The sequence below is a fragment of the Notolepis coatsorum genome (genome assembly GCF_963971535.1).
Source record: "Notolepis coatsorum genome assembly, chromosome: 12".
In the NCBI taxonomy this organism is placed as follows: Eukaryota; Metazoa; Chordata; class Actinopteri; order Aulopiformes; family Paralepididae; genus Notolepis; species Notolepis coatsorum.
Window position 1 is genome coordinate 121115710 of NC_140176.1, and position 20132 is coordinate 121135841.

Sequence of the window (20132 nt, forward strand, 5' to 3'; positions counted from 1 at the left end):
GCACAGTGATGTAGTACAATGCCAAAGCAGTAGATGGCAGTAGGTGGCGAACATGAAGGCAATTTTCAACCAATCAGAACTTGAATGTGCCAATACACTTTCTGTAAAGAAAATGTCAACAAGCCTCCATCTTTAAATGCCTATGCAGCACTTATTTTTCAGCAAAGTGTAATAAAAGTGCAATAAACAAAACGGATACATTCACTGTGTTCTGCCTCTCATTTGTTGATGAAACAAAACTAACATCAACACAAGTGACCACCAAGAGCGGATAGTTTAGTCTCAAAAAAGATCTGCGATGTTGTTAGCTACATTGTTAGCTACATGCTAACGTGAATGGAATATGCCAGTATAACAGTATAGCATTGTGGCTAGCAGCTAACGCTAGCTCACGTTAACCAGCCAGCACCAAACTGATGATATCGGGAGCTATCAGTAGCTAGATAACATTAGAGACAACGCCTCGTGTATTAAACAAAAGTGAATAGATGACTGGGCCATTTTGTTTAATGCTTATTAAGATTGAAAGAAGAGCTTGAGCTAACAGGGTCTGATAGCCAGGGACCGAAACTAAAGCCCGCCGCCCGCCAGGGGCGCTCAGTTTTTACCTTTGGCGCTTGACACTTAGAGGGCTGCCCGCCGTGTGGCGTGTAGACGTGTAGTTCATAACGATACTCTTATTTTGATTGTGCGAGTACAGATTATAGCCTCTCTCATCTTTTTTTTCTCCGCCGCGAGATCGTTAAAAAACTACAAGTCCCACATTGCACTCAAGTCAACGGTCCAATCACAGTAGAGTGACGTGACTGGTTTCATGAGAAAGAAAGCAAATGACCAATCGGAAGCTCTCATTTGGCTTGTTTACTTCCTGAAACGCTACCATTGCGATATGCGGGCAGTCTGCTCTAGTCTATATCGGACCTCCATGAGCTACCGTTACTGTTTAAACAATGACCCAGTCAACTATTCACTTTTAGTTTAATACATGACGAGGCATTGTCTAACGGTATCTAGCTGGCTAGCTACTGATAGCTGCTGATATCAACAAATGCTCCAGCAATAGTCGACTCGAGTGCATAATACCTCCGTTCCCTCGTTAGCTAGCTCACGTTAGCTAGCTCACATTAGATCTATCTGTCCCAGTAAACTAAATTGTCTTAACGTTATCTACCGGGCTAGCAGTAGCTACAGATAGCTCCTGATATCAATGTCTTATAACATTGATTGAATGCGTATTCTAGCTGAGGGCATGTTGAATGTGATTTGACAAAAGAACCGTAACGTTATACCAATAGGGTCCAGCTGCATCGCCGGAGAATCCTTGCATGCTGAATGTAGGGTCTAGCTGAATATAGGGTCTAGCTGCAGGGCCGGAGAATCCTTGCTGGAGCTGGAGGCTACTCAAGTATACACACAGACAGTGGAGCTGTTTGCAGATAGCGAGCATTTTGACTTATTGCGTGGTGGCGATGTCTCGCAGATAATACAACTACAAGTATGATTATATAATATATATTTTATTTAAAAAAAAAATGTATATAAAATATATATATATATTTTTTTCTTTTTTAAACTTTGACCAGTCAGCTGGTTCTTTTTAGCGTTTATCGCTTTTTCTGGTCAAGCATGACCGACAGAAACAGGTTGAATAGGATATAGATCGGGGGAAAGACACTCTGAGAAAATACGGCGAGTCCGGGAGTCGAACTCGTGTACCCCAGATCCGTGACGCGCACGGTTGTCCCCGACGCCGAAATAGCGCTGAGATACGCGGTGAGCTACTGGAGCTCCCCTATATATATTTTTTTTAATCAAAAAAAATTTGGCAGGTAAGAAATATGCTTGGCGGGTAGATTATTCCCATCTACCCGCCACTGGCCGGTGAGTCAAAAAGTTAATTTCGCTCCCTGCTGATAGCTAACGCTAGCTCACGTTAGCCAGCTGCTCATGCAATCGGTAATGCTAGCAGAATGAATGGATGTAAACTTTATTTAACATATTGCATAATGGGTACAATACAATACGGCTCAATACAAACAATTGTTAAGGGAATGCAGACTGTTGTAGCTTGGACTGGGGTCCTTATAACAATAACTTGACAACACATGGTAGCTGCAGCTATTGAGACAGCTCTGTTGTCACCGGACGTTGGTGAGGGCACGCAGATGCCGGTATCTACTGCGCATGGGCGTTGAGCAACAACGGCTCCGCGCAGATTACACGACACGTTGTCGGCAAGTTTTTGGCGTTATTCCAAAACGGAAACACAATTTAGCGTTTTCAGTAGGGCCAAAACGTTTCCTGCCAAAACGGCATTTCTATCTAATAGGGACAGCAAACATATTCAAACGTATTCAAAAAACGAACACAAAAACACTAGTCTAACCATGGCCTAGGACTGCTACTGTTCCTAATTTATGCAAATGACATGTCATCAGCTTGTGACTGCAACTTGTTCCTGTTCGCGGACGATTCAGTCCTGCTGGTCTCTGACAAGAACAAGTTACACAGGAGACCTAACGGCGGAAGCACAAGCCCAGGATACCAAGCAGAATGCAGACACATACTGCGAGTTGGAAACACTCCTGGACGACACGAGCTTGGGGCTGATATTCCGCGACACTAAGGACCAAGGCCGAGAGAGCCTGAAAGTGTTGAGAGAACACTATATCGGGAGAGGAAGACCCCGAATCGTATCCTTCTACATAACACTGACCGCGCTGAAGAAAGCGCACACCGAGACGGTGACCGAATACGTCATCAGGGCAGAGCAGATCATTACAGCGCTGAAGAGTGCAGGAGAAGCACAGAGTGATGGACTAATGATGGCGATGATTATGAGAGGACTACCGGAGCTGTACAAACCGTTCACACTACTGGTGACACACGGTTCAGCGGACATGTCGCTGGGGGAGTTCAAAGCCAAGCTGCGGAACTTTGAGGCCTCAGAAGACACACACCCAGTCGCCATGGAGGTGGGAGAGAGGGTGCTGAAGGCCCGGGCGGCACCGAGAGAGAAGACCAGACCCCCGACGGAGCTGGCGTGTTGGCGATGCGGAGAAAAAGGGCATCGGAAAGCTAACTGCACAAAGACTGTTTGGTGTAGCTTCTGCAAATCCACGGGGCACACAGACAAAGCGTGCAGAAAGAAACAAGACCAGAGCGCTCGATACACGCATGGACAAGATGGCGGCCATGGACAAGATGGCGGCTATGGACAAGATGGCGGCTGTGGACAAGATGGCGGCTGTGGACAAGATGGCGGCAACGGTGGACATGAGGCGAGTCGAGATGACGCCCGGAGAGCAGCAGGACGAGAGGACTTCATCTTCGGGGCGCAGACAACGTACGTCACCCAGTCAACGCGGCAGCAGCAGTTCCAAAGGAAGGGACTGATCATGGACACAGGTACGTCGTCCCACATCATCAACGACAGGAACCGATTCAAGAACTTTGATAACACCTTCGAGCCGGAGAGACACAGCATGGAGCTGGCAGACGGAAAGCGCACTTTCGGGTTGGCGCAGGGGAGAGGAGACGCACAGGTATGCCTCATAAACAGTGAGGGGCGCCGGTGTAAAGTGACATTAAAGAACGCTCTCTACACACCTTCGTTCCCGCAAGAACTATTCTCAGTAAAGTCTGCTACTGCTAACGGCGCCAAAGTGTTCTTCAGTGAAGGTAAAGATGTTCTTGTAAAACCTGACGGTACGCGATTTAACATTGAAGTGTACAAGAGAATGTATTATCTACAAACAGAGTGTAATGATAATGATAAGTGTAATGTGACTGTTAGTCATGATATCCAGACATGGCATGAGATCATGGGTCATTGCAATTATGAGGATTTACTGAAACTGCAAGCAGTGACAGAAGGCATGCACATTAAAGGTGAAAAGCATAGACCTTACAAGGAATGTGAAGTGTGTATAAAGGGGAAGTTCACTCAATCGAGGAACAGGGGTCCCACAGAAAAAGTAAAGAGACCACTTGAGCTAGTTAACACAGATCTAGCCGGTCCAGTAAGAAACGAGTCCATAGGTGGCTTTAACTATGTACAGTCTTTTACAGATGTGTGTACAGGGGCAGTGTTTGTTTACTTTCTCAAAGCAAAGAGTGACGCACTCCAGGCCACGGAGAAATTCCTTGTAGATGTAGCCCCTTATGGTAACATAAGATGTTTAAGGTCCGACAACGGAACAGAGTTCACAAACAGAGTTCAAATCACTGTTGAGAAGAGCAAGATAAGACACGAGACGTCATGTCCTTACTCCCCACACCAGAACGGGATAGCAGAGAGGGAATGGCGCACTCTTGTCGAAATGGCTAGGTGTAAGCTAGATAGTAACTTACCGAAGAGTCTATGGCACTATGCGGTACAAGAAGCTGCTTAGACCAGAAACAGGTGTTTTAATAAGCACACAGGCATCACCCTGTATACAGCACTGACAGGGAAAAAGTGTAATCTAGCTAGAATGCACAAATTTGGATCAGTGTGTTATGCTTACCAGCAGGACAGAGGAAAGCTTGAGTCCAGATGTGAAAAAGGACTCTTTGTACGGCACGACAAAGGAAGCCCCGCTTTTCTAGTCTATTATCCCGGTAAAGGGAAAGTGCAAAAACACAGGCTAGTCAAATTTGTCACAAAGACAACATGTTAAAACGAGACACAGACAGAGGAGCCAGAGTTGGACTCCAGAGTAAGGTGTGAAGAAAGAGACACCACAGCCTAGTGTACTGAGCACGGACGTGCAGACAGACAGTCAGCAACCCCCAGAGGAGGATGACGAGGAGCACCCGAGGGTGACGTCACGTGCCTCATGCAGTGGGAGGTATCCCTCACGGGAACACAAACCCCCAAAGTATCTGAAAGACTACGCCCGGAGAGGAAGTGACGAGGATGACAGTACACTTACCAGCATTGATTACTGCTACAGAGTAGTGAGTGGAGTCCCTCAGACCTTTAAAGAGGCGATGGTGTCCCCTGAGTCGAGAAAATGGGAGAGAGCAATGGATGAGGAGATGAGGTCCCTAGAGGACAACCACACCGTTACTCTAACCAAGTTACCAGAGGGCAGACAGACAGTGGGAGGGAAATGGGTGTACTCAATCAAGGAGGGTATTGAAGGCCACAACAAGTACAAAGCCAGGTTTGTAGCTAAAGGTTTTTTTTTTTTGATTAAATATTTTTTATTATTAATGACATGAAACAAGACAACACATTAACCACAATCACAATACACAGAACTTCACAGGAAAATAACAAAAACAATAATAATACAGAAATAACAATTTATAAATTATAAAGACAAAAAGAAAAGAAAATAGAGTTCAACCTTTTTAAATTTAAAAAAAAATAAAGATTTCAAGGGGTGCTATCTAATAAATGACCAAATAGTGAAGAAATAGCTAAATAGCTGCCCCCCAATAAAATCCCCAGTTAAATTCAAGACATAACAAAAGACAAGACAGACAAGACATTTCCTCCTCCCCCTCCCATGAGACCGCCGGACTCCCCCGATCAAGCACCCCAACCCCGCTCAGCCGCACACGGCGGTCCTGACCTTCTCAGCTGCTGCGAACCACAGGTCAATCCCAGCCTGCCCCACCCCAATCACCCGCGCTGTGGATATCTCAAGATAAATCACATCCAACAGTGTTAGGGACCAGTTAATCACTGTGAGCTTCTCAGGCTCCTTCCACCTCAATGCTATTAGCTTCTTCGCTGCTGTGACGCCCGCTAGGACAACCCTTTTCAGTTGTACGGACGCAGGTAGTGTTGTTATATCGTTCAGGAGTAGCGTAACAGCTGTGAATGGGATAGTTAAGCCACACAGATCTGAAAGTTTGTCCGTTATTGACCTCCAGAAGCGCCTTTTGAGAGCACAAAGTGCACCGAGAGTCGGTTATCAGTCCCATAGCAAATAGCTTCCTAGGTGTAAGATAGGTCCTATGAATATAATTAAAATTAATTTGCTGGTGATTGGGGTTGCGGGAAGACAATGCCACATTTGCCCAAACATCATCCCAGTCAAACACGGGGTCCAACTCCGGGATATCCACACGCCAGATTGTATCCAATGATACATTTTTATACGTGGATTGAATTAAGAGCATATAAAAGTCTGAGACAAACCCTCTGGAGGTCAACCTGTCCACTATGAGCCTGAGGAAGGGGTGTGGGTGCAAAGTAAGGGTGCACCGATATATCGGTCGGGTATCGGTATCGGCTGATAAGTGCCTTGTTGACTGCTATCAGCCTATCGGCCGATAAGCTCAAATGTGCCGATAGCAGTCGCCGATAAATAAGCATCAATTTGTGTAGTGTCAAAAGGCAAAAAAAAAAAAGTTCACTTGCGACCTACCTGCACAACGCCCGCCGTCCCCCACACACACACACACAAGCTACTGCATCACAGTTACTACTTATGATTAACAAGGCATTCGTTTTGTGGCATTAACGTTATATAGTTAGTGTTACACGGACAATAACATCAGCATATTATTATTACCCATAGCAGCAAGGTATTACTCCGAGTCCGTTCATAGCTCAGTTCCATTCTGTTGATCATTCCGTACCCAACTACCCACTACTAGTTAGTTAGCACCATCCAGGCATCAACGTGAGCTCCCGGTACGGTAGCTAGTTAGTTAGCACCATCCAGGCATCAACGTGAGCTCCCGGTACGGTAGCTAGTTAGTTAGCACCATCCAGGCATCAACGTGAGCTCCCGGTACGGTAGCTAGTTAGTTAATAACGTTATATAGTTAGTGTTACACGTTCAATATAACATCAGCATATTATTTACCCGAACACAGCAAGTAAGCAAGGCATTATTCCGTTCATAGCTCCGTTGCTCATTCCGTACCAAACTACCCATTCTGCAATCTGTTAATAAAGTTTTCAACCAGACAAATGTATAGAAAGGCTTTGTTTTATTATAACATTTGTTGCAGTAAAATCATTATGTCTCATTTGGTCATGCTGTGGAACGCTGGTCGGCGGGCCGGGCAGCTAAGGTATTAGCTACGTTAAGTTTGTTGTGATGTGCTCTCGAGTGAGTCGCAAGCAGATCAATGGCGGCATGCCCGAAAGTAGAAAATGAATCAACGCTTGCCGATTGGTGGTAAGAACAGCAGGAGGTGGGTGCTAGCGGTGTGGCGTAATTGGCCGAATCGACTGTCAATCAAAATGGTTCCATTGCATTGGTTGAAAGCTCTGGTTGAGAGAATAGTATCCCGCTGCAGGCCGCCAGAATGGTTCCATTGCATTGGTTGAAAGCTCTGGTTGAGAAAATAGTATCCCTCTGCAGGCCGCCAGACGATACTGGGAGAGAGATAGTGATACCATAAACATATTTCTTGATATTTCCTTTTTTTAAGTAAGTAAAGAGGCCTACAAATACAAACATACACATACAAATATACAGTAGTTTCATAAAAAAATAAAAAAAAAATAAAAAAAAAATAAAAAAAAATTATAAAAAATTACAAATACTTATATACAAATATACAAATATCGGTATCGGTATCGGCCGATAGTGTTAGTTGAACAATCGGTATCGGTATCGGTGGCCAATTTTCATATCGGTGCATCCCTAGTGCAAAGCTTGAGCCCACGGCACGCCATGCGCCCTCAGCGCTGACCTTAGTTGAAGGTAAAGAAAGACGTAGGGCTGGGCGATATAACGATAACGATAAATATCGCGATATATTTTAATAATCGATATCCGGGAAAAAAAATATCGATTTTTGTGACCTGCAACAGGGCAGTTTTAAAACCAGAGGCAGTGTCTTTCTTGCCTACAACTTAAAGTAATGGCTTTGCTTGTCCAAATGACAATACTGACCAAATTGAGATTTCTTTTTCTCTTGTCCATTTATTTTGTTTGCTTTCTAATTTAAAATACAGTTTGAAACCGACTGTACACAGTAGGCTATGTGTGCTAGCAGAGCTAGACTCCAGTCACGAGTCACGGTGCACATGTGCGGTGGTTTGTCCACCAAAAAAGCGCCAAAAGATAGAAAAGAAACTAGCAGAGCCAGAACTGTTCAACTCCCCTGGAGCCACAGCCAGCAGAGAAGCCGGTTTACTTTCGCTTTTAAACCAGCTGCAGCCTGAGAACTAGAGTGTGAGGGGATGTAACACTAAAGATGGTGGCAACGACAAAGAATTGCTGCAAAATAAACATACAGCGTTGTTTAAAATTTTTTAAAAATGTTTACTTAATAATAATTATCGATATCGAGTGATATGATAACATTATCATATCGTTATCGCGATATAATTTTTTGCCATATCGCCCAGCCCTATGTGAGCATAACAAACAGAGCTACTTGATAATCTCAGACTACTACTCTAGATATATAGAGATACTGCACATGACAACGACAACCAGTTCTCAAGTCGCTCTGAAGCTGAAAACAACGTGCGACCGCTATGGCGTCCCGGATGTGATCGTAAGCGACAACGGGCCACAGTTCTTGAGCGCCGAGTTTCGAGACCTAGCCTGTGAGCTTGACTTCAAACATATCTGGTCACGCGGAGAGGGCGGTGCAGACTGCAAAGCAAATCCTGAAACAGAAGGACCCTCTCATCGCACTCATGTGCTACAGGTCGACACCATGTAGCACCACAGGGGCTAGCCCAGCTGAACTTCTGATGGGTCGGAAAATGAGAACGACACTGCCTACACTCGAGAGGAACTTGCAGGCCTCATGGCCAGACAAGCGACAGATCAAGCAGAAGGACGAGGCTGAAAAGAAGAAGCAAGCCTTCTACTACAACCGACGTCACAGGGCGAGAGCCCTACCTCCACTACAGCCTGGTGGTAATGTCCTCACCAAGCTGGACCACCAGAAATCCTGGACAGCCCCTGCAGTAGTGACCAGCGAGAGTGTCACGCCACGCCCTTACATCATTGAGACACAGCAGGGAGCATCATTCCGGCGCACCCGGCGCCACCTCCAGGGGGTACCCTCTCCAGGGCCAGTTGGGAGCACAGCACCGGTCTCACCTGTTCCCAAGGACACCGGTCAAGAGCCAGGTAACACCAGTGTCGACGTGCCTGCTGGTACTGAAGGACTGTCACAGTCCAGGTCTGGACGGATCCTTAGGCCAGTTGTCAGACTGGACTTGTGAGTTGACATGATGTCACACTCATGGCCTTTCAGGGGGGGGAAATGAGGGAAAAGAGTTCCAGGTGGTAACGTTAACCACATAACGAAATGTTAAAAGAGTTCCAGAATGTAAACCACATAACCACATAACAAAATGTCAAAAGAGTTCCGGAATGTAAACTGTTGCGATTTAATAATCATTTGCTACTCTGAATGTTGAATGTTGTTTATTGATGTTATAGAAGAATAGCACTGTTTCCACTTTACAGGATGTTCCTATTGATTGCTATATAATAGCCTTGGTAATACAGAAAGTGTAGTTTACGTTAACAAAGGAAGTAAAACTAAAAGGGGGAGATGTCAGAGTATTAGAGTCATTACGGTAACCTGCCGTACGTCAGTGTGGTAACACTGGGTTTTACGACGTTAGACTGACTTACGTACTGACTGCATGTGGTTCGCTTTTGTATGCTCAACAACGTTCGATAAAGTATTACCTCAACAAAGATACCTGACTGGACATTCCGTGTTTATTACAGTATTGCCATGTTATATTTTATGTATTTGTTTGGATTTATGTTGAGTTCTGCCTCTATACATTGTGCCTGCCAGCCTGCCAAATTGGGTTTGTGGCATCAGTTCCCGTTGCTCACCAGTAGGTGGCATACTTAGCTACTTAATGGGTAACGGGACTGATGACAGCAGGTGTGTTTGGTTACCGGCAGAGCCTAACAGTTTGACCGTCACGTCGACACGGCACGTTGTTTGGTTATCGTTTTGTTTGTAGTGAGTGTATAGTGTTTGTTTGTTCATTTGAAGGTATTATCATTTAATCAATTCAATCATGTGGTAAATAAATTAAAAAATAAAAAAAAAACTGCATATATCGGTATCGGTTGATATCGGTATCGGAAATTAAAAGTTGGACAATATCGGTATAGGTAAAAAAGCCAATATCGAACATCCCTAATATAGACAGATGCACTGCTATAGTTCTGATCTAGTAGTTATGCACAAGGCCAAAAGTAAAGCATTACCAGCCAATCTACAAAACAGGTTTGTCCTCATATCACAAAATGGAGAGCATAGAAGGGAAGGTCATTTTAAACATCAGTGTGAACGGACAACCCTGAAACAGATGTGTATATCAGTGGTGGGAGTCAAACTCTGGAATTCTCTTTATAATGAGTTGAAGTACTGTACAAATATTTTCCAACTAAAAAAGACTTTTAAAGACAGATTGGGGTGGACGGTATGGTCTAAAATTTATATCACAGTATAATTTGAAGCATAGACGGTAACGGTATATATCACAGTATCAGTGTTTCCGTTAGAATAATTTTTTTTGCCTGATAGGCAGGCTATATAAAGAATGACATCCTCAAGGCATGTAGATTTATAATATTTTAACTTAAAACTAGGCTACTTTTGCGTATAAAGTCATTATATTCCAAATAAAATAAGTCCCGAGTCGAGACTCCGTGCTGCTCCCATTGCAAACAGCAGGGCTGGATACTGGATTTTGCTAGAAGCATATGTAGCTGCAGAGCCGCAGAGCCAGGGGCTCTTTCAGGTCAATTCAGGGCAATTTAGCCGTTGGGTGGGGGGGCGCTGTTGAGCGGCCTGTGACCAGACCTGAAAGAGCCCCTGGCTCTGCGGCTCTGCAGCTGCATGCTATTTCGCAAATCCACTGCTGCAGCCTTCCTCCCGCTGCAGCCGTAGTTATCATAACACTACACACATATCATAATGTTTACAGCAAACTGTAGTTGATCACCAGGTATGTTTTATTAACATAGAATAATTCATATAAGAAAAACGATAGGTAAGATCTCTTACCTTTCTCCACTGGTTAAAAATGCCAGGAACTGAAATTGAAACTTGCTGTGCGCCGCGGTGATATGCGTTTATTATGAAATGACAATTGTGTGTTGACACGCCCAGTGCGCGAAGCCTCCTAAATAACTTTTTCCAGTTTGCACATATCTATTATCTATGACTAATTCTATCTATTTTTAGGGGCAAATGCGATTGAAATAGTCGCGCTGTGGTTACATGACGTCATTGCTATTTTAGAGCTGCTCTACCGGTTACAAGGTATAGACAAAATCCATACCGTAGAGCAAATTAATATCGTTTATACCGTATACCGTTTATACCGTCCACCCCTATCTGACAGAACAATGAGAACATATGAACAGCAGGTATACATTTATCAGGATATGATTTCTTTTATTTATTTTTTTCATGCATCTGAGGCTCGTGACGCAGGTTTTTTGTTTGTTTGTTTATTGGTATCTAGCAATATTATTATTATTATTGTTATTACCGTTATTATTGTTATTATTATTCATGGCCATATTATCATTATTATTATTATTGTTATCATAATTATGGTAATGATTATTATTATATGGTATGACGCTGTAAGGTGCACTTGAGCTGACCATTATGTTAAAATAAATATGAAATTTTGAAGGGGGCAGGAAACAAGTTTTCTTCATACCGCTCCTTTTCGGCCATGGGTGTATCATGTTAAAAAAAAAAGAAGATGTTGGTGATATTGTGCAAAGATGAACTGTACCCCCATGTACGAAACAAAATAAAATGAATAAAAAAATTTATGAATGAATGAATCTATGAATATACGCCTATGATATTGCATTTCATTTGATCCAAAACATCCAATTGGTTATTGGTGCAGGCAGCTGTTGTTTTTGGCCCATCAGATATTTTTGTCTTCCAAGTGGTGTGTAGGGTCGCATTAGACAAACTAAGACCACGTCCTCATCAGAAAGTACACTAAATTAAATGAAAATACAACTAAATGCAATATCGTGGCCATCTACAGAAGATTGAAAAACAATTGTTTGGTAAACTGCAAATAATACAACTTTACCATGGACGCCTAAGCCAAGCTAAACTAGGAAAATGTACGTCAGACAGATGAGAAACACTGATAAGCTAACGTTAGTTCTGGATTTTGCTAATGAAGGGCTAATATCTGAGGCTGTAATAATAATAATAAAAATAATAATAATAAAATAAAAGAACAGCCATGGATGGTCACCACAGATAATTCAACAATTGGATAACAGATTTCTACCACTACTGAACAAGCCCCGGATCACCGTTAGATCCTCCACACGGCTCAGTAAGGATTGGAGCGCTTTCAAAACACCAGGCCACAGCAACAGCAAGCAAGCTGGCACTAACGTTACTAGGTCAACAACATGTGTCTGTGTGCCCGTCTGCCAGTTCTTCAAGCCAGTGGCCATCAGGCTCCACAACCGGGGGCACAGACTGCTGCCAGCAGCTGGAGAACTAACGGCTGCAGAACTTGAGAACTATTAGGAATGTCTGACTCTTAACCACTAAACCCTGCATGGACTTATAGCGCATATTATGAGCGATAGGTACAGACCATCATCTGCACCTTTGTGTATACCGTTTATTTTATATTTAGATAAAATTAGTTTATTGCCTATATATATTGCTCTCCTATTACCCTGAGCATTATCTGTACCCCCCCCCCCCCCCTGCTACTATGATGACTGAATCTCCCCAAGGGGATCACTAAAGGAATATCCTGTCCAGTCCAGACTAGAATGTTTTCCCCTCTGCGTGGGCGAGATCTGTTTGCTGCCATCTCCTCCATCCCAACCTCATCCTAGAAGCATTAGCAGCATAGTAGCATAGCCTCTCAAGTAAAGCCTATATAGCTCCACGGATAGAGACTGAGAACTGTCTGTACTGTACTGTATTTGAATTCCTGAAAGAATTCTGTGACGTGATTATATGTGCCCTGGGTTTTGTATTGAGTTTTCCAAAATAAACAAATATTTTTCTGAAAACCAATAAGAAATATATCATTGTATCGGTCTAACTGAGCTGAAAACATTGATAGGTCACATGGCATGAAGCTCTGTGGCCCATATATGAATGTTGAATATGCATTGCATATTAGGGGTGGGGGGGAAAATCGATACGTAGTTGTATCGCGATACTTTGCGTGGTGATACTGTATCGATACAGGGACGCCAAGTATCGATATTTAATTAATTATTCATAAACATTATTAAATGAAAGGTTTTAGCCAATTTAAAAGAAAAATGTGTATAAGGAAGTTGCATTGTTCATTTCAATACCTGTAATAGTACAGTAGTCCACACACACACACACACACACACACACACACACACACACACACACACACACACACACACACACACACACACACACACACACACACACACACACACACACACACACACACACACACACACACACACACACACATTCAGTTAAGTTGGAATATGACTGTAATACAAACAGTTGTTTGTCAGGTATATGCAACACAGATTACAGTGTTTACATCTGTCTGCTTGAGAAAATACCATGTTCTGCAATAAGAATGATTGAAGTGAGATGAACAGACTGAACTTTATTTTATTAGATAAAACATGTTGAAAAAAGGTAATAAATCGCAATATATCGCAATATTAATATCGCAATACTCAGGATATCGCAATATTTTTTGTATCACAATACTATCGTATCGTGAGGCCTCTGGTGATTCCCACCCCTATTGCATATTGATCAATATTCATTGTTTTTTATTACTATTTCAATTAGGGATGCACCGATATGAAAATTGGCCGCCGATACCGATTGTTCAACTAACACTATCGGCCGATACCGATACCGATATTTGTATATTTGTATATAAGTATTTGTAATTTTTTTTTTTTTTTTTTTTTTTTTTTTTATATGAAACTACTGTATATTTGTATGTGTATGTTTGTATTTGTAGGCCTCTTTACTTACTTAAAAAAAGGAAACATCAAGAAATATGTTTATGGTATCACTATCTCTCTCCCAGTATCGTCTTGCGGCCTGCAGCGTGATACTATTCTCTCAACCAGAGCTTTCAACCAATGCAATGGAACCATTTTGATTGACAGTCGATTCGGCCAATTACGCCACACCGCTAGCACCCACCTCCTGCTTACCACCAATCGGCAAGCGTTTATAAACTTTTCTACTTCCGGGCATGCCGCCATTGTTCTGTTTGCGAATGCGAGAGCAGAACACACTTAACGTAGCTACGTTAGCTGCCCGGCCCGCCGACCGGCGCTCCACGCATGACCAAATGAGACATAATGATTTTACTGCAACAAATGTTATAATAAAACAAAGCCTTTCTATACATTTGTCTGGTTGAAAACTTTATTAACAGATTGCAGAATGTGTAGTTGGGTACGGAATGAGCAACGGAATGGAACCGAGCTATGAACGGACTAACGGAGTAATGCCTTGTTTACAGCTATCTTCGGGTAAATAATATGCTTGTTATTGAACGTGTAACACTTCATTTTAACAGCAGATACTTTCTTAAATGCCATCTTCCCGAGAGAGGGTGTTGACGGGGAGTTGTGTTATTAATAGCATTGAACAGCTAACCGAAAGCTAGCGTTAACTATTGTTAAAGGTTTAGCCATAACGTTACCTTGGCTAACGTTGGGGCTATTCTTAATGCAGCAATAATGACTGCAGACCTGCAAGCAAAGTACAGCAAGTTGACAAAGGAGTATTCCAACGCAAATCACATTTTCACCAGTAACGTTAGTCTTGCATCTAATAGCTAATAACGTAGCTACGTTAGCTGCCCGGCCCGCCGACCGGCGCTCCACGCATGACCAAATGAGACATAATGATTTTACTGCAACAAATGTTATAATAAAACAAAGCCTTTCTATACATTTGTCTGGTTGAAAACTTTATTAACAGATTGCAGAATGTGTAGTTGGGTACAGAATGAGCAACGGAATGGAACCGAGCTAATGAACGGACTCGGAGTAATGCCTTGCTGCTATGGGTAATAATAATATGCTGATGTTATTGTCCGTGTAACACTAACTATATAACGCTAATGCCACAAAACGAATGCCTTGTTAATCACAAGTAATTACTTTGATGCAGTAGCTTGTGTGTGTGTGTGGGGGACGGCGGGCGTTGTGCATGTAGGTCGGTCGCGAGTGAACTTTTTTTTTTTTGCCTTTTGACGCTACACAAATTGATGGGTATTTATCGGCGACTGCTATCGGCACATTTGAGCTTATCGGCCGATAGGCCGATAGCAGTCAACAAGGCACTTATCGGCCGATACCGATACCCGACCGATATATCGGTGCACCCCTAATTTCAATGTTTTGGGGAGATTTATGTTTTTGTAACATGGCTGTATTGAAAGTGTTTGAGTAAAATTACCAGTAAACAGTCAACATAAACGGTAACCATGGCCAAAACATTTACATCATCTGAGTATACCTTTTTAAAAACGGTATCATAAATGGTATCATTAAATGGTATCATCACATTTACAGTTACATTTGTAGTCAAGGAGTAGGAGAACACATTCAGTTGCATTATTATCCATGGGATATTGGTTATAATGGTCATATTGCCTTTTAAATTAAGATTATGTAGTAACCAGGCGAGGGTAAAAATATGATGTTTTCCTTCATTGTATCTCCATTTACTCTGGAATGGTAATAGATGTGGGTTTACTCACACTGGATTCATATGTCCTACCTACCTTGTTACCTATCAAAGGAGATCAGAAACATGCATATAGGCCTTATGGTTCAGGAGCTATCATGATTAATTTGGGGCATGTCATTTCAGACAGGACTGGATGCCTGAACAATATGCTTGGTAGTGTTATAAAAGATGTGATAGCACACATTTGGAGGCAACTGCTGCATTGCTATCACATGTTTTCTAGCAGTAGGGGTAAATACCTTCCCAAACATCACTATGGAAGTTAGTCCCCCAAGATGGTACCCGTGGTCCAAGTGGACTGCAACTTGTTCCTGTTTGCGGATGACTCAGCCCTGCTGGTCTCTGACAAGAACAAGTTACAGGTTGAAAAAACCCTCAGCTCGGAACTAGGCAAAATCTGCATATGGCTCGCCGAAAACAAACTATCATTACACATGGGCAAAACAGAGTCCATTCTCTTCGGTTCAAATAACAAACTCAGCAAGACCGACGGCTTCTCAGTTACAGTGGGTGACAATATTGTCACAAGGAAAGATGAAACTACCTACCTGGGTTCCATCCTAGAGGCTAATCTTTCCTGTGACAAAATGGCATCCAATGTAATAAAAAAAAGTCAACCAACAAACTCGATTCTTGTACCGGATCTCCTCTCTGGTAAACAAGAATACCCTGAAGACTCTGGCAGGAGCACTCATTCAAGGGTACTACGACTATGCTTGCACCTCATGGTACCAAAGCACCTCAAAGGCACTAAAAAACAAATTACAAACATCTCAAAACAAACTAGTCAGACTACTGCTTGACCTGTCCTGACTCCTAGAACCCACCTCACCCCTGCACACTTTGACAACCTAGGATGGCTTAGAGTAGACGACAGAGTACAGCAACTTGCAATGGGCCTGGTCTACAAGATACACTACACGACCAAGGTACCCATGTACATGTCAAAATACTTCCCAAATGTCAGTGAATACCACGATCACAACACCAGAGGGAGCTCCACAAATCATGTAAAACCCAGATTCGGCTCAAACAAGGGACTAAACACGTTTCGCAATTATGCCACATCAATGTGGAACGCCCTACCCAAAGCTGTAAAGGAATGTGAATCACTACCCACCTTCAAAAACACTCTCAAAGAACACCTACGGGAGACTGCAATTCGAAACTGGCCCCTACAAATGTCCTAACCCAGTTGTACAATAAAGACCAAGCATGGCTTTGTCAGTATTCCAATGTACAGTGCCCCCCCCCCCCCCACCTCCAATGTACAGCCCCACCCAACCTACCCAACCTCCTCCAATGTACAGTTTCTATGTCAAATGTATGTCAGTATTCCAATGTACAGTGCCCCCCCCCCCCTACCCAACCCCCCCCCCCCCCCCCCCCCCGCACCTCCAATGTACAGCCCCACCCCACCTACCCAACCTCCTCCAATGCACAGTTTCTATGTCAAGTGTATATACTCTTTTTCTGGATTTTTTTAGTATCACAAACAGTACTGTATTTGCAAATCTGGTATGTCATAAATGTATAGATGTAGCAGTACTGTCTACCTGTATGTCGTGTGTGTGAATGAATGAATGAATGAATGAATGAATGAATGAAAACTTTATTTAACAGATTGCAGAATGGGTACAATACAGTACGGCTCAATACATACAATTGTTAAGGGGATGCAGACCTGAGAAAGACGTTTGTCTTGTTTCCATCAGGGTCCCCCATGTCATATGATGAATTGAAAATGGGGGACCCAGATGGAAACAAGACGAAAGTCTTTCTCAGGTCTGCATCCTCTTAACAATTGTATGTATTGAGCTGTACTGTACTGTACCCATTCTGCAATCTGTTAATAAACTTTTCAATCAATCAATCCCTGGCTCACGGCCTAAGAAGCATTTTAGCAGCATAGCCTCTCAAGTAAAGTGACACAGTGGCTGAAACGCTCAACAGTTGAGATGTTCGGTCATTATTAGTAACAAGCTGAATAAACGCACATGTCTCTCTATACATAGAGTCCACCAGTTTCTGACCTAACGTCACATATTCTCACTAACTCAGTAGTAGCATTAGCATAGCAGCTTAGCTTGTTAGCTGCTCCAGCTAACTTACCTCTGGTCAAGGCCCAGTCTGGTGGAAAAGTGGCAGAAACGCCCAACAGATCAGATGTGCGTCAGTAGATGAATACAAGCTGATTTTACTAAAACGTTAACAAAACGAAGAGGTCGACATGAACCGAATGTACCTTTGTTAGCCTGAACGAGGAGACTCGAGAAACTACGTGTGTTTTAGTGTTCTTCTTCTTCTTCTTTGGAATTAATGGCGGGTCGCAACCACAGAAAGGCGCATACCGCCACCTACTGTACAACCCAGCAACTGGAGCAGATGAATCATGAATGATGAATGAATGAATGAATGAATGAATGAATGAATGAATGAATGAATGAATGAATGAATGAATGAATGAATGAAAACTTTATTTAACAGATTGCAGAATGGGTACAATACAGTACGGCTCAATACACACAATTGTTAAGGGGATACAGACCAGAGAAAGACGTTTGTCTTGTTTACATCAGGGTCCCCCATTTTCAATTCATATAGACATTTATGACATACACAACATACATGACATTTATGGCATAGGGACATACATGACATACAGGTATTTAGTACTGTTACATTTGTGACATATACGATATGCAAATATACAGTACTGTTAACCATAGATCCTGACAGAGTATATACATATGATGGGGAGGGGACTGTACATTAGGAGGGGGTGGGTGGGTGGGAGAGAAATATACATACGGTGGGGAGAGAATATATACATACGGTGGGGAGGAGACTGTACATTAGGAGGGGGTGGGTGGGTGGGAGAGAGATATACATACGGTGGGGAGAGAATATATACATACGGTGGGGAGGAGACTGTACATTAGGAGGGGGTGGGTGGGTGGGAGAGAGATATACATACGGTGGGGAGAGAATATATACATGCGGTGGGGAGGAGACTGTACATTAGGAGGGGGTGGGTGGGTGGGAGAGAGATATACATACGGTGGGGAGAGAATATATACATACGGTGGGGAGGAGACTGTACATTAGGAGGGGGTGGGTGGGTGGGAGAGAGATATACATACGGTGGGGAGAGAATATATACATGCGGTGGGGAGGAGACTGTCTATTAGGAGGGGGTGGGGGGGTTTGGACATTTACGGTGGCCAGTTTCGAATTGCAGCCTCCCGTAGGTGCTCTTTAAGAGTGGTTTTGAATGTGGGTAGGGATTCACATTCCTTTACAGCTTTGGGTAGGGCGTTCCACAAAAATTAACCCCCGAAAATTAACACCTGAGTGCTAGTTCCAAAGTGACATAGGAGTGACATAGGAGCGGCAGAGGGGACCTGATTCTGAAGGGCTTCATCTGTAAGTGTCAGGCCTAACGCGGTCGACCAGTTTAGCCCAACCGATGTCTATAATTTCAGTCTCGCATTCTACATTCATTGTTCATTGCTGCCGGCGTCAGGTTAGCTTACCGCTGGGTACTCGCTGGGTAGCCGTCCATGCTAGGCTAGCTTGGTCTTAAGGTACGTTTCAGCATCGCCAACAGACATGAAGCTCAATCTGTCCCCGCTCTCCTCCGTAATCATCAGTTTGGCCGGGTAGTGAAGACTAGGCCTCAGCCCCCGTTTGTAAAGTAGTGCCATCACATCGCGGTACGGTGCTCGCTGTTCCAACACAGCCGGGGTATAATCCTCGTAGAAAGCAATTTGTTGACCGTCGTACTGCATCTCCGCTCTTCTCTTTCTGGCCTCCCGGATCACCCGTTCTTTGGTTTGATAATTATGGAACCTGATGATAACAGGCCTAGGCTTTTCACCCTGCTTCGGCTTAGCTGCTAGCGACCTGTGTGCGCGGTCCAATTCTGGAGGGTTAGGGAGGGTCTCTGCCCCAAGAACTTGGGTTAAAAGGGTGGCGAAGAAGGGTGTTGGTCTCGGGCCCTCAATCTGCTCTGGTAGTCCAACGATCCGAAGGTTGTTACGTCGTCCTCGAGCCTCGAGGTCCTCCGCCTTAGCCTTTAGCATAGCATGGCTAGCCCTCAGATCAGCACATGTAGCCTCCAGCGACGCAATTCTTTCGCTTACAGATTCCGCATTCTCCTCCAGGGACTTGACCCGCTGTCCGTTGTCGGCCACGTCCGATTTCATTTGGTCAAGTTTATTTTCCAGAGTGGTAATGGCTCTTCTGAACTCGGTGGTAATAGCCTCTTTGTGGCTCTCAAGCAGGGTGGCCAGCCAGGCCTGGCTAACAGCGTCGTCAGCTTCCTCCTCATTTTGAACATCGCCCCGTTTTGGTCTTGGAGTCTTGGATGACATCTTTGCGAAGATAAATATTTAGTTAGCTGTATCGATACTAAAAAAGAGAACCATGGTTTGGAGTCTTAAAAC